The sequence below is a fragment of the Chiloscyllium plagiosum genome, unplaced genomic scaffold (genome assembly GCF_037043375.1).
Source record: "Chiloscyllium plagiosum isolate Xiang-an unplaced genomic scaffold, Cpla_swu_hap1 HiC_scaffold_42, whole genome shotgun sequence".
In the NCBI taxonomy this organism is placed as follows: Eukaryota; Metazoa; Chordata; class Chondrichthyes; order Orectolobiformes; family Hemiscylliidae; genus Chiloscyllium; species Chiloscyllium plagiosum.
The window spans coordinates 104,595,505-104,610,821 of record NW_028270180.1 but is presented as its reverse complement, the minus strand read 5'-3'; the positions used below and the strand labels follow the sequence as shown (position 1 = coordinate 104,610,821).

Below are 15,317 nucleotides of genomic sequence, written 5' to 3'. Positions count from 1 at the left end.
GTGCAGTGGTTAGTCTGAAAGATGAGGTTTGGTGGTGAACTGCGTGTCAGTTTGATAGTTATTAAAGTTAAAGATTACTTGTTCATTTCTCAAATCATATTTACATAAATACTCAGCTGTAACACTCCAAAGTCTCTGAACCTTAATGGTCCTCCATTTTTCAGAGGCATCCAGAATTCAGATAATTGTAAATTAGATGTTTCAACTTCCAGCCAATTGGCATGAGTTCAGCCGTGACAGCCATCCTCCTAGTCCCAGTGCTCAGCTGCTGCCTGTGCTGCTGCTGCAGAGACCTCCCTCCCAGTGAGAACATTCTGCCTTGCATTGATCAGTGAGGAAGGCTCACTGGACCTGATTTCCAAGTATAGGGACGGCAAACACGAGGGGACACAACTTTAAAGTGAGGGGAGATAGGTAGAAGACAGATGTCAGAGGTAGTTTTTTTACTCATTGAGTAGTAAGCGAATGGAATGCTTTGCCTGCAACGGTAGTAGATTCGCCAAGTTTAAGTACATTTAAGTTGTCATTGGACAAACATATGGACGTACATGGAATAGTGTAGTTGGGATGGGCTTCAGGTTAGTATGACAAGGCAGCGCAACATCGAGGGCCGAAGGGCCTGTATTGCACGTAATGTTCTATGTTCTATGGTTCACTCTGATTTCTCTCCGGGGGTACTGCCAGCTGTTGGGTATTTCCAGCAGCACGGCACCGAGTGGGGCAGCACGCTGGTTCCGTAGTTAGTGTTGCTGCCTCACAGTGCGAGGGACTCGGGTTCCATTCCAGCCTCGGGTGACTGTGTGGAGTTGGCACTTTCTCCCCATGTCTGTGTGCGTTTCCTCCCACAGTCCAAATATGTGCAAGCTGGGGGAATTGCAAATGTTGTGTTCAGTGATTGGGATTTTAGGTGCATTAGCCAGGGTTAACTGTATCATAATAGGGTAGGGGAATGGGTCTGGATGCGTTACTTTTCAGAGGGTAGGTGTGGACTTGTTGGGCCAAATGGCCTGTTTGTACACACTGTAGAATTTCGATGAATCTGCATTTCCTTGGTTTGTATTTTGTGAAACGTCTCTGCTCTTCACAGCAATCCAGTGAAAGTGTCAGTTGGTGAGATCTTCAAACAGTTACTGGGGTGGGATCAGGATGTTCTTCTTCCTAAATTATGTGGTAATGGTCAACGTCGAGGGCATGTTTCTAAAGAGGGAACCAATGATCATGATCAGCAACTGGAAGGAAACAAAAATAAACTCCAGTTATGCTGTAGGCTTCAGCGGGAGCATACTGGCAAACGTTTAGAGCTGAGGATACATTTGAATAACTGATAAGGTCAAATTAACAGAAACTAACATGCTCACTTGGTCATTCTATTGCAGAGACACCATCTCCCCCCACGCTTTATGGCCTGGTCTCCTCCTGTCAGGAGCACAACACCGGTTCTGTGATCTTTGGTTGTTTGGCGATGGATTATTGCCCTGACGTCACCAAGGTAACTTGGAAGAAAGATTAGATTACTTTACAGTGTGGAAACAGGCCCTTCGGCCCAACAAGTCCACACCGACCCGCCGAAGCGTAACCCACCCATACCCCTACATTTACCCTTACGTAACACTACGGGCAATTTAGCATGGCCAATTCACCTGACCTGCACATCTTTGGACTGTGGGAGGAAACCGGAGCACCCGGAGGAAACCCACGCAGACACGGGGAGAACGTGCAAACTCCACACAGTCAGTCACCTGAGGCGGGAATTGAACCCGGGTCTCTGGCGCTGCGAGGCAGCAGTGCTAACCACTGTGCCACCGTGCCGCCCATAAAGGTGGGGAGCTAATCAAGACTGGATTGAAGACTTATCCATCAGTGAGAAACAAGAAGGGAACCTACACCCTGAAAAGCCAGTTAACCCTGCCCGAGTCAGTGGTAGATTGCCCCAGCAAAACCTACTATGAGGTTCATGACAGCGGGTCACACAAGAGCAAAGTAATGCCATGTCCAGGTAACAGAGATAAACAGATAATCTGTGATTAACATGAATAAGGCATTATTTAGAACAGTTTTCACAGAATCACCTTATACAGCACAGGGAAAAGGCCATTTGATCCACCCAATACATGCCTATCAATAACAGCCACCTAACGATTCCAGTCTCATGTGCCAGCACCTGATCCATTGCCTTGTGTGTCTTGCCCTTGCAAGGATACTTCATACTTATTATGAGGGTCTCAGTCTCTACATGACTTGTAGGTGCTGAGCTCCAGGCTAACACCACCTTCTGTTTGATTTAGTTTTCCCCTGAGATCCACTTGGAACCTCCTGGCCTTACCTTCACAATGTGCGCCTGAGGCATTGATCTCTCCATCAAGGGGAAAGGTTTCATCCAGTTTACCCTGTCTATGGCTAAAATAATTCTAGACATCATGATAATCTTCTCCCTAATTCTCCTCTGCTTCAAGGAAAAGCCCTGTTTATCTAATCTAGTTTCATAACTAAAACCCTCCAACCCAGGCAATATCATGGCAAATCTCATCAATACTGCCTTCAGTGTAATCACATTCCTTCGATAACATGCACACAACGCTTAAGTATGGCCTAACCAGTGTTTTATTAAGTTCCTGTATCATCTCACCACTATTCATTGTCAATGTCTAGGCTAATAAAAGCAAATATCCTCCCACTTTCTTAGCCTCTTTATCCAGACGACACAGTACTATATGGGATCGGTGGATACATGCGCCAAAGATCCTCAGGCCTTTCCAGGGTTCCACCATTTCAAACTTCATACCTCACAGATTCTTCTGCCGAATTACATCACCTTATATTTATCCAGAATAATTTCCATTTGCAACTTTTCTCTTCACATACAACCAACCCTTTTATATCCTCCTGCAATCTAAAGCCATTATGCTCATGACTTACCAACATGACAGTCTTCATTTCATCTATGAATTCACTGGTTAATCCTCCTAAATTTGAGTCTCAATCATTGGTATGTAAGAGAAATAGCAAGGAAATCAACAACAATCCCTACAGAACACCAGGAGATTATAGATTTCCAGTCACGCAGACACCCGATGACTGTTATCCCCTGCTCCCACCACTCAGCCAGTTCTAGATCTAATCTATCAAATTAACTCGGGTCACATTGGCTCTGATTATTGCTATCATCTGGAGATCGAGTTATCTCTCTGAAAACTATGATCAAATTGTTACACATGACTTCCTCTCAATAAAACCGTGCTGAAAATTGTTGAATTAACTTCCAAATGAAGACTAATTGCACTTCTCAATAGTTCCCTTACCACTGAGACTAGCTTGACAGATCTGTGGTTTCATTATTTATCCCTTCCTTCGTCCTGCCTAACAGTGCAACGTTGGCTGATCTACACTCACTTGGCACAACTTCTGCGGCCACACAGGAATTCTAAATTATTGTCAGCGACCCAACTATTTCATCCTTTGCATCGTTTAACAGCTTGGTATACTTTTCATCTGCCCTGGAAATATAACCACTTTTCATTCAGCAAGACAACACAGAACATCACGTCATGTGTCCTAATTTCTGAAAGCACATCACAACACCCCTCCATGATTTCTATCCCCACATTGTCCCTCTTACAGTGAACACTGACACAACACATTCGTTTTGACCACAACCTAATCCTCCGGCTCCACTCCAATAATAACACTTAATGGGCATTACTGTTTCCCGAATAATTCTTTTATTATAAATGAGCCTGTAACTTTTAAAAATATATTCCTTTATTTTGACTGCTATTATTTTCTCATGGTCCCTTTTGCCCTTCTCATTCCTTTGTCTTTCAAACTCCCCCTTGCACATTCTATACTCCCTATTAGTTTCTATTGTTTTGAGATTTCAGTATAGACCGGAAGCCTCCCTTGTTTCTCTTTATCTCCCCCTCCATGCCCTTTGGTGTCCAGAGCCCGCTGCATTCTTAGTCCCACGCAGTGGCTTCCTGGGAAATGTCCTCCCTGTGAATTTCCTATCTCTTTCTTAAATGTGTCACACTGCTCTGACTCAGATTTACCAATAAGTGTCAGCTTCCAGTACACTCTGGTCGAGTCATTCCCTGATCTTACTAAAATTGTCCTTCCCCTTTTCAGAACTTTGGGCCAATTTCTATTCCTTTGCCGTACAATCTGAAATCCAACTGATTTACGATCACTGTCTGCAAAGTGCTCCACCATTGGTGTTTTACCCACTGGGTCGACTTCATTCCCTAAAGTTAAGTTCAGGTTCACCCCTCACTTGCAAGGTCTGGATTAAAATTCTCTGTATTAAACACATACTTTGTGCAAATATTCTTCTGGGGGCATTTTCAGAATTGTGCTCCCTCTACATTTTTGACAAAATGAATATCCAAGCCTATGCTGAGGAAGTTAAAAACCTCTTTTCTCATTCCCCTATTTAATTTACACGTCTCTAAAATTTGCCCATATATTTGCACTTGGTCTTTTGGACCTATAGTAAGGTCTGTCGTGCTCTCCCAGTAGTTATGTTTGCTGTATTTTGGTTTTGAAGTACTGTCCATTTGCCTTTGTTTGAGGAGGTATCCATGATTTCATTTCTCTTTACAGCCTAAAATACTCTTGTCAGAATTGCGACAGAAGCAACATTCTGTACCGCACATCCCCGTCCCCATCCTTTTCCATCTTTCCCTGTCTCGCCTGAAGGCACTAAATCCTGGAATGTTGAATAGCCACTCCTGCCCGGTTCTTAATATGTCTCCGTGATAGCAACCGCATCATTTCCTCATTTATGCGGGTAATTCGTCTGCCTTATCATCAGACTTGTAGGGGTTGGTGTAATTTTTAAATCATTAACTGCTGTAGTAAGCACATAGTAAGTACAAAGCCACCATTTTAGTCTTCTCTACCTTGTAGTAAGCACGAGCAGACACTCCCCCAGATTTTCATGAATGGAACAATGGAAACAGCTTTCCTCGTGGCTGAGGGACCGCCCACAACCACGGCTGTACGTCATCATCCATATAAGGGAGAAGCGGGGAACTCGAACACTGATTGGCTGGGTGAATAACCAAATAATCTCATCCATCAGGAGGACAGTGGGGAACTTTAACACTCATTGGCTGAGACAGTAGAAGGCCCCGCCCACTCCTACATGTATATAACGTGCGGGGATTACAATCTGTGTGTGTGCCTCGTGGGAAGCCATTGAGGTAACACCCGGTTCTGCAGAATTGAATAAATAGTTTTGGACGAACTCCTCCGTGTCTTTGTTCTTGGGAAGGGAAGCAGAGTGCCTGATGGGGGGGTCGCAGAGTCCCCTATCCTGCACAATTGGGGGCTCGTCCGGGATGCAATAATTATTGCCGGGGCTCTCTTCGGCTCGTGGATCAAGTCTGATACAAAAAGACGCGTCTGGTATATATTTATACTGCTCACTGGATCGGCTTGGTCCGTCAGCCGTCGGCCAAGAGAGTGACCCGGCTCATTAAAATAATTTTGGATCCCGAGAAAAGGAACACACGGACGAGTGCTGGGACGACCGGTTAGTGACTATACGCGGGGGTACACACATTTAAAAAGGCCAGACAACTCCATGCACGGATCAAGGTGAGAGAGTTTCTTTTTGTTCTTCCTTGTTGGCCGCGTGGTTTTGACGGTCATCTGTGAAAATGTTTTAGGTGTTTAAGACCAGGACCGAAGGTAGACCATGGGAAATCAGACTTTTAGGTCCACTAAGGTCAAGTCAGGGAGGAATGTAAATGGAAAAGAAATACCCCCCGATAGTCCACTAGGTCGGAAATTGAGTTTATGGACGGAAAGTAGTAGGACAAAGGACTTAAAGAGACTATGATAAAATATTGTTGTTTTATATGGACCAAAGAACCTATCCGCGCCCCCTCGGTAGTTTGGCCCGATTTTGGGTCTGATGAAGACTGGGTGTGTCAAATCCTAAATATATATGTTAACAGAAAACAACCGTTTGACCCAGAAGAGAGCAAATACGCCGCCGCCGCCGCCTGGTTGGCGAGTGACTGCGGGGACCCCACGAGTCTCTATCCTCTGATTCCCCAAACAGACCCGAGAAAGCCCCAGAAGTCTTGGGACGTCCTCACCGATGGTTTGCCCCCTTCTGCCCCGCCCCCGTATGTACAACCCGCCACGGCCAGGCGTCCAGCGCGGACCTCCCTCCTGCGTCGGATAATCCCGGTTCCCGGCAGGTCATGCTCAGTGAGGGAGAGCCTGCTGGGGGGGACACAGGAAGGGAAGAAGAGCCCACCCCAGGCATTAGGAGATCAGCCCGAATTGAGATGCGGAGAGATCAAGAAGAGAGATTGGGTGCTGAGAGGGTTAACAATGTTGAACAGATGAACCCTTTACGAGAGGTGCCGTTTGGGAACGAACGGACCGGATTCGTAGTACAACCTTTAAATTCTGGGGATATCCGACAACTCCGTAATGAACTACCCCGTCTACTGGACGACCCTGTCAGTGTGGGAACACAATTAGATCAATTTCTGGGGCCCAGTATATACACATGGGCCGAATTGCAGGCCATGATGAGAATACTATTTAATTATGATGAAATTGTCATGATCCGGAATAGTGCAATGGCCATTTGGGATAGGGAGCATCAGGACGGCCCTCAGCGTGGAGAGCAGAAGTACCCCTTAGAGGACCCCCGGTGGGATCATAATGACGAGGGGGGACGGGCTAATATGACAGACCTCAGAAACCTTATAATCAGGGGAATCAAAACCTGCGTGCCTAAACAGCGGAATTTAGCGAAAGCATTTGAAGTTGGACAGAAAAAGGATGAATCCCCGAGTGAGTTTTTTAGACCGTTTGCGGGAGTCCATACGAAAGTATTCAGGTTTAGACCCCGATGGGGAAATAGGCAGGGCCTGAAGACAGTTACCAAATGCCTACCCCTCGCCCTGTTGCAAATTCGCACCCAGCCAAGACGGGATTTGGGCGTCTCCCCTTACGAAATGCTGTTTGGCCTCCCGTTCCATGGGCCGAAGGGAGAACCTCCCTTATTCGAGTCTCGGGACATGTTTGTGCAAAAATATGTGGTGGCTCTGGGGTCTGCTCTATCTCGTTTACGCCAACAGGGACTTTTGGCACAGACGCCGCCCCTCGAGTATGCAGTGCACACCGTCAAGCCGGGTCAGTGGGTCCTGATTAAAAGCTGGAAGCAACGCACCCTCGAACCAACTTGGGACGGTCCCTTCCTAGTACTTTTGACGACCGAAACGGCTGTCCGCACGGCCGAAAAGGGCTGGACACATTATACTCGGATCAAGGGACCGGTGCCACAACCGACGGAGGACGAACAAACCTCTCTGACAGAGGCATCTAAGGAACAGAGACCCTGAGAACAGACTAATTGGACTTTGGTGAGTTTAAAGGACTGTGTCCTCCGGCCGTCACGAGTGTTGCAACAAAATGCAGTCAATCGTATTGTTAACTTGCTTTGTCATTATCCTTCGGCTGGGTCATAGTGTGCGTGTTACCCAATTCGGCCTCTGGAAAAAACAGGCAGAGGACCGTCGGTGGCTCTCCATCTCCGTTCCCGCCAACAAGCCAACACAGACACTTAGTTTAGACCTATGTGGGTTGGTGCCCTGTGCGACTAAAAGTGAACTGAATCAGACTAAGCGTAACCTAGAGAGAGAAAGGGGATTCCAGGGTCAGACGTTAGTATTACAGTTGCATGGCAAAGAAGGCATCAATAGGCCTCCGGCCCCCTGGGTCCAGGCTATGGTGTCAATTGTCCGTGATCCCATCACCCCTGGGCTGAATTGTGAGCAGAATCAGTGCAATCCACTCTATCTGACCATAAAGACCTTGGGGAACAACGGGACGAGCCTTAATGGAACGATCCTGGGTATTAGGGTTGGGGGGCCAGGCAGGACAGAAGGGGTTGCAGCTGTGCTGCACAACCATCACGGTCATTGAAGCTGAGTCTGGGGCCTCATCCACCCCCGATGAGCAGGAAAAGGTTAGGATAATTGAGGTGATGGACTTGGAAAGGACCTTTGAAATAGAAACGGGATACGGGGAGGCGAATGCCTGGATGGAATGGGTCAAATATACGGTAAGGAGCATGAAAAAGAGTGATTGCTACGCGTGCACGGGTGCCCGTCCTAACCCTCAGGTGGTCCCATTCCCGCTGGGATGGGAGAAACATCCACAAGCCTTGGACTGCATGGTAAGGCTGTACCAGGACCGAGAGGCCTGGAACGACCCCACTTGTCGACCCTTAAGTTTGAAGTTTACTCCCGTCAGGTCTAAAGGGGCGCCCCGCCCTCCTTCATTCACAGGGGTAACGGGTAAGCACCAAGCCTGCGTCTCTCGGACGGCACCGCAATGGGACAATGATGTGGGGACATTTGACAAGTGCAGCGGATCAATTCGGCGGGTCAACGAAACTACCGGGGGCAGGAATTACTCCCACATTCATGTGCCTAGGGCAGACCTCTGGTGGTACTGTGGTGGGAGGATTCTGCGACCGACCCTGCCCCAAAAATGGGCGGGCACTTGTGCAATCGTTCAATTGGCCATCCCATTCACCCTGGCATTCGAAAAACAAGAGCAACCCCGTTCCAGTAGAAGAACTAAGAGGGCTTTGGAGACCTCTTTCGATGATAACATATATTTAGATGCCATAGGGGTCCCCAGGGGTGTTCCTGACGAATACAAGGCTAGGAACCGGATAGCGGCGGGTTTTGAGTCGTCACTGTTCTGGTGGGTTACCATCAATAAGAACGTGGATTGGATTAATTATATTTACTACAATCAGCAGAGGTTCATTAATTATACTCGGGATGCAGTGAAGGGAATAGCAGAACAACTAGACGCCACTAGCAGAATGGCGTGGGAAAATAGGTTGGCCCTGGACATGATGTTAGCAGAGAAGGGGGGTGTTTGTGTCATGATAGGCACTCAGTGCTGCACTTTCATCCCCAACAACACAGCCCCTGATGGGTCCATCACCCGCGCCCTGGATGGGCTCACCACATTGGCGGATGAACTCGCCGAAAACTCGGGCATCGATTCTGGCCTCACGGGTTGGTTGGAAGCTTGGTTCGGTAAATGGAAGGGGGTGGTCGTTTCCTTTCTCGTCTCATGTATAGTGGTGGCAGGGGTACTAACTGCCCTCGGGTGTTGCATCATTCCCAGCGCCAGGGGGTTAACTCAGCGACTGATCGAAACCGCCCTTACTAAGAGGGATGTTCCTTATGGGCAGGTCGAAAGGATGAACCTCGAGATAGAACAGTCTGAATCCCTCTTGGGCGGGGGTAGCATTAGAGACGGGCAGCTTGATAAACAAGCTCGGGAGCTATTGGACGCCCTGGAGAAGAAACTCCCAGTTTAAAAATTACAAACCGTAAGAAAAGACACGGGGGATTTGTAGGGGGTGGTGTAATTTTTAAATCATTAACTGCTGTAGTAAGCACATAGTAAGTACAAAGCCACCATTTTAGTCTTCTCTACCTTGTAGTAAGCACGAGCAGACACTCCCCCAGATTTTCATGAATGGAACAATGGAAACAGCTTTCCTCGTGGCTGAGGGACCGCCCACAACCACGGCTGTACGTCATCATCCATATAAGGGAGAAGCGGAGAACTCGAACACTGATTGGCTGGGTGAATAACCAAATAATCTCATCCATCAGGAGGACAGTGGGGAACTTTAACACTCATTGGCTGAGACAGTAGAAGGCCCCGCCCACTCCTACATGTATATAACGTGCGGGGATTACAATCTGTGTGTGTGCCTCGTGGGAAGCCATTGAGGTAACACCCGGTTCTGCAGAATTGAATAAATAGTTTTGGACGAACTCCTCCGTGTCTTTGTTCTTGGGAAGGGAAGCAGAGTGCCTGATGGGGGGGTCGCAGAATCCCCTATCCTGCACAGACTCTGTCATGAAAACGAATACCATCCAACGTTGCTATCTCCCATCTGATGTTACCGGCCTATAGTTTCTATGCGTCCTTGACTCCCTTGCTGTGTCCTCTAAGTTTCGCCTTTCACATTGTCCTGCTGATCTTTCTGTGTGGATCCCAGCTTCTCCAGCACTCTGCACAATTATGATTCTTGTATCCATTAACCACAAGAAACCTTGATATATGAGAACTGATTGTATTTGTTATGAAATTCGTCAGATAATGTATGTGATGTGTTTCCTAAAGGTCCAGATATTCTCCCACCAACCCTTCTCCTAACTGTGAGCTCCAGTGAAGACATCGCAAGCAGCAAGTTTGCAACCGTCGTCTGTTCAATCATCGAGTTCCATCCGAAGTCAATCTCCGTGAGTTGGTTGAAAAATGGCCGACCCTTGGATTCTGGCTTCTTCACGTCTCCCGTGTGTGAGGCAAACGGGAACTTCTCGGTGACGAGTCGGCTGATGGTCCCTTATGGTGAATGGTTCAACAGTGCGGTCTATACCTGCCAGGTCACTCATGGAGAGAACATTCAAAGTAAAAACATCACCGCACTCCAGGGTAAGAGACACACACTGAGAGAGCTACAAATCATTCTGAACTCTGATGTGAATCAAACACACTAATTCATCAGGCATAGTAAACAGCACGGTACAGCTTCTCGTTTCTCAACTTGCCACGTATCTCATATTAGTTTGAGTGTTCCATTAGCATTGCTCATAATTCAACCTTTAGGCAAGTCAGAATAGCATGTTTCCTCTCTGTTGAAGATAGATATATAGACAGTGAGCTTTGTTAAATAGTTTGTTGCCTCACCATGCTGGGAACGGCATTCACAGTGCTGAATCCTTGCCTGTTAGCCGCTTCAAGGATAAGTGTGGGGGTGGAGGGGGGCTTTGGGAGAGATATCTGATTGAAACATAGAAAACACTGAGAGACTGAGGTCGAGCGAACGTGCAATAGGTGTTTTGACTGGTAGGCAAGACTAGAACCTAAGGGCACAGTCTCAGGGTCAAAGGGGCACCGTTTAGAACTGAGATGGGCAGGGATTTCTTCAGCCAGAGGGAGATGAGTCTGTGAAACATGTTGCTGCAGAGGGCTGTGGAGGCAAGGCCATTGTGTGTATTCTAGCCAGAGATAGACCGGCTCTTGTTTAGTACGGGAAGAAGACAGTAGAATGGCTTTAGCCCAACAGGTCGATTTTCCTGCTCGTCGGATGCTGCCTGACCTGCTGTGCTTTTCCAGCATCATTCTGATCTAAACTCTGGATTGGCCGAACAGCCTTATTCTGATCCTCTATCTTACGATGTTGTGGTCTCAAAATGACGTGGTTAAAATATGCAGGGACCCTTACTTGAAAATAAATCAAAATGCGTTCAAATGCTTCATTCCCTGCTCAGGAATGACCTGTTGGCCTTGGACACTGTACGACATCGATTTCTATCTGGTACTGAGCTCTTTAACTTCATTTATGGGATCAGACCACAGACCAAGTGGGTATCACATTTGATGGACTGGGGTAAACGTGATCTCACTGAGCTTCTTTAAGATGCTCTCTGTAATTAGTGGATGTGGCAGGAGAATAGATTCTGGTAAGAATGCTACAATAGGAATGAATGAACTAGGAACTCGAGACAGGCTGATTTAGCCTGGTTTGGGGTGGTGATGTTTACACATTGAGTAGTGGATGTCTATAAAATTAGTGCACATTTCCATCGCGTTTGTAGATTAATTTAAGACGCTTTTGTTTGTTTTTATTTCTCCCCTGTTCTATGAAGAAATTTAAAAATGCAGCTTGGTAAATAAAGTGAAAGTACAGACCAGTTATGAACTAACTGAATGGAGGGAAAGACTTAAGGAGATGGGTGTCCTTCTTGATATCCAATGCTGTCCTCAATGTCTTGTTTTCAGATCTACTCCAAACACAGCCCACGAGGAACAAAGATATAAATTAGAGGATGACATCACACCAATAATGCAAAGTATTTTTAATCATGTTAAATATAATGAACAGAATTTCCATGGCTGTTCACCGCTCCTGTAACACTTTAGAACTCTGCAAAGAGAATAATTATTATTTATTATAATTTGTCCAAAATTTGAGATGTGATTTGGCAGTCAGTGTGACCAACAGCACTTGCACCTAAGGGTTATGAACATGGAAATGAACTCATTATATTCAGATTACGCTTGTCACAAGTATCAATAGATGGTCTTAAGTGAGAGACAAACTTCGAAAGAAAGATAATTCCATGGGTTACATGATGGTATCTTCGATGATTTTACTTTTTTCACAGGTTTCACTTGTTACAAAGCCAGTGTTATTTCGGAATAATTACACAGGGTATGTCATAGGTAATCACAAATGCTTTCACAGATCAAAATACATCAACAATGGTAAGCATCGTTTCAGCAATGGTTGGAGTTGCCATTTTGAAGGTGGTGTCTTCACACTGTGTCGAAGTAATCTGAAGATTGGCTGTTTGTATCAGAAAGGGGCATTTTTCATTGACTTTGATTTTTGTTTCAGAGAAGATACCGAGTGCCATGCCAACACCGTTAATATCCTCCCACCGCCAGTAGAACAAGTCTTACTGGAGGCGACGGTGACGTTAACCTGCGTTGTGTCCAATCTTCCTTCTGGAGTCAACGTGACCTGGACACAAGAAAAGAAACCTGTGAAATCAGAGATTGCTTAGCAGCCTGGACAGAATCCCGACAGCGTGATCAGCAAATTAGACATTTCTTCTGAAGTCTAGCTGAGTGGCGTTACTTTTGAATGTGTGGCATACCATCAGAATCTACCGACTCCGCTGAGAGACTCCATCCACAAGGAGAAAGGTGAGCGGTGATATTAAAACACAAAGCATCCGATGTGTAATCCAGATCCAGTTACATCAATGACAGGCTTTGAATGGTAATGAACAAACACCGTTAGGAGCATTAATGATGCATCTGAAGGCAGGATAGCTAGGTAGCTGCTTAAGAAAAAGATGGACCAAAGGATATTGTATTATGATTAAGTCAGATAAGGTGGGAAGAAGCCAGGGGTTTGACGTCACCATCAGCAATGACAGTTGGACAGAATGCCGTTGTTGTGGGCTGGAAACATGGAGGCAACTTTCACATTAAAGTTAATTTTTTTTTTACTGAACAGAATGTGTACCATACTGCTCCTTTAGAAAACGAAAGTGAATAAATCCCAAATTAAACATGGCGTATTTTAATATTTAGTGAAATTGTGATATTGGTTCAGGATTTTTTGGTTGATGTATATTTGTCTCAAATATTCTGCAGTGATTAATCCGCTGGAGCCATCAGTGTCGGTCCTCCTACCCCCAACAGAAGAAATCTCCGCTCAGAGGTTTCTCTCCCTCACCTGTTTAGTGAGAGGTATCTCCCCCCGAGAGATCTTCGTCAAGTGGACAAACAATGACAAGCCAGTGAATCCCAGTATCGACAAGAGCACCGAGGTGATGGCGGAGAGTGACAACACCTCCTTCTTCATGTACAGCCTGTTATCCATTACAGCGGAAGAGTGGGCCAGCGCTATTTCTTACTCCTGTGTGGTGGGACATGAAGCGATTCCATTGAAGATCATCAACAGAACAGTCGACAAATCCAGCGGTAAACCAATTTTCATAAACATTTCACTTGCACTGATGGACACTGTTAATTCATGTCAATAAAAATCTCAAAGTTGCATTTAATAATTCAACAAAAGTAAGAAAGTTTTTTTTTTCCTCCAGTTGTGAGTTAAATACTGAATTAGTTGTTTCTCACTCTGACTTACATTGCATCTGTATAGTTAAAGTGGATTATTAACAGTTCTAGGACGAGTGTCTTGTGCAGTTAATGTTCTCTGCTCAGATACACCCTAGGTCAGAGACAGAGTAAAGCTCACTCATTGCAGGATTCCGCCAAGTACCTTATCCATCCTAAATGCCTCTGTGACAAAATCGGACAATGTCCATCTTATGTCAAGGGTCGAGCACGAGTTTTGAACTTGGTGTTCTTGATTCCCCCGATTGGACATTCTTACAAAATTCATGTCAGTTCTAAACTGCCACATTGCACCAATTGGAAATGTAAATTTAAGACACTTTAAAATTAAATTTGATTGGAACTTACCAATCGTAAAGAGTGCAGAACAGTTTGAATGTAACGTTTATTTCTGGGGAAATTCCAGGGATCTTGCACCAGCGCATGAGTTGACAGAATGTATCTTCACTGTCACATCAAAGAGAATTGACAGATATGTTGTCGTGGAGCCCAGGGGAGGGGAACGATGAATGGTCTGTCCTCTTGCTCCCTGTGCAGAGTTTTCATGGTAGATGTCCTCTGTAATGTAACCCAGTTACTAACAGGAACAGTCAGCTTCTTGCTTACTGTCCAAAGATTTAACACTTCCATTCAAAATAATACGTTTGAAACATGTTGGACACGCTTGGCTCTGTAAACAAATGATTAACATTGATTCCCATAATCCAAAACTGGTGTTTGCATCTTCCCGGTTTGAATTCCATAGTTTTGTCTCAGTTTTCTGGAGCACATGGGATCAATTCTGGTATTCGAATACCTGATATCATTTTGTTTCACATACAGAACACAAGTAGACATTTTCTAATAAACATATTCAGAAATGTTATCTCTGGGGCAGTGGGGATTTGAACACACGCCTTTTCTCTCAGAGACAGAAATTCTATCACTGCAACAGAAGAGTTGCTCATAAAATGCTTATCTCTCCACGACGATGGGAAATGTTTCCTGCAACACCAATGTCGAATCTAATTATGGGCAATCCAGTAAAATTAGAACAATAAATCAGAATAATAAAAATTGCAGTCTGGTATAAGAACAGATACAGAGAGATGATCGCAAATACACACGCAATGACATATATACGGGCTCTCACCTAAAGACACATATTTATGTGCACACTCAAATGTGCAAATAGATAAGATGTCACACATGCATGCTCGCACAGAGCCACACATACAAGTGGTACTTGAACACTCACCTATGCTCATACAAAAACTCACATACACCGAATGAAAATCATTTGCCCAAATGAACAGGGATACTCACACATAACTATGAGAAACATAGACACACGGTAACACACAAATGGGCATGAATACATATACATTCATACAGCACAATGCATACAGACATACATGCATGAACACAGAGATACAAATTTTGAAAAATGTCCTCCCACATGTCAACTCACGCAGGCATGTAAGTGCACGGAGATAAATATTAATATCATTATTTTCCCATTTTCAGAATCACAAACATACGATGACAAGAGGCAGCTTAATTAGTTATTTTTAAAACACATTGATCAGCATGTATACCATATCACACGTACACACAAA

General features: G+C 45.3%; 1 pseudogene across 1 annotated transcript; it reads left to right on the top strand.

Annotated features, from left to right (window-relative positions):
- Positions 1-1,957: 1,957 nt before the first annotated feature.
- On the top strand, positions 1,958-12,635 carry LOC122552120 (Ig heavy chain C region pseudogene; annotated as a pseudogene). The gene is made up of 3 exons (XR_015754152.1): positions 1,958-1,996; positions 10,186-10,497; positions 12,469-12,635. The product of XR_015754152.1 is annotated as an Ig heavy chain C region pseudogene (transcript).
- Positions 12,636-15,317: the final 2,682 nt, after the last annotated feature.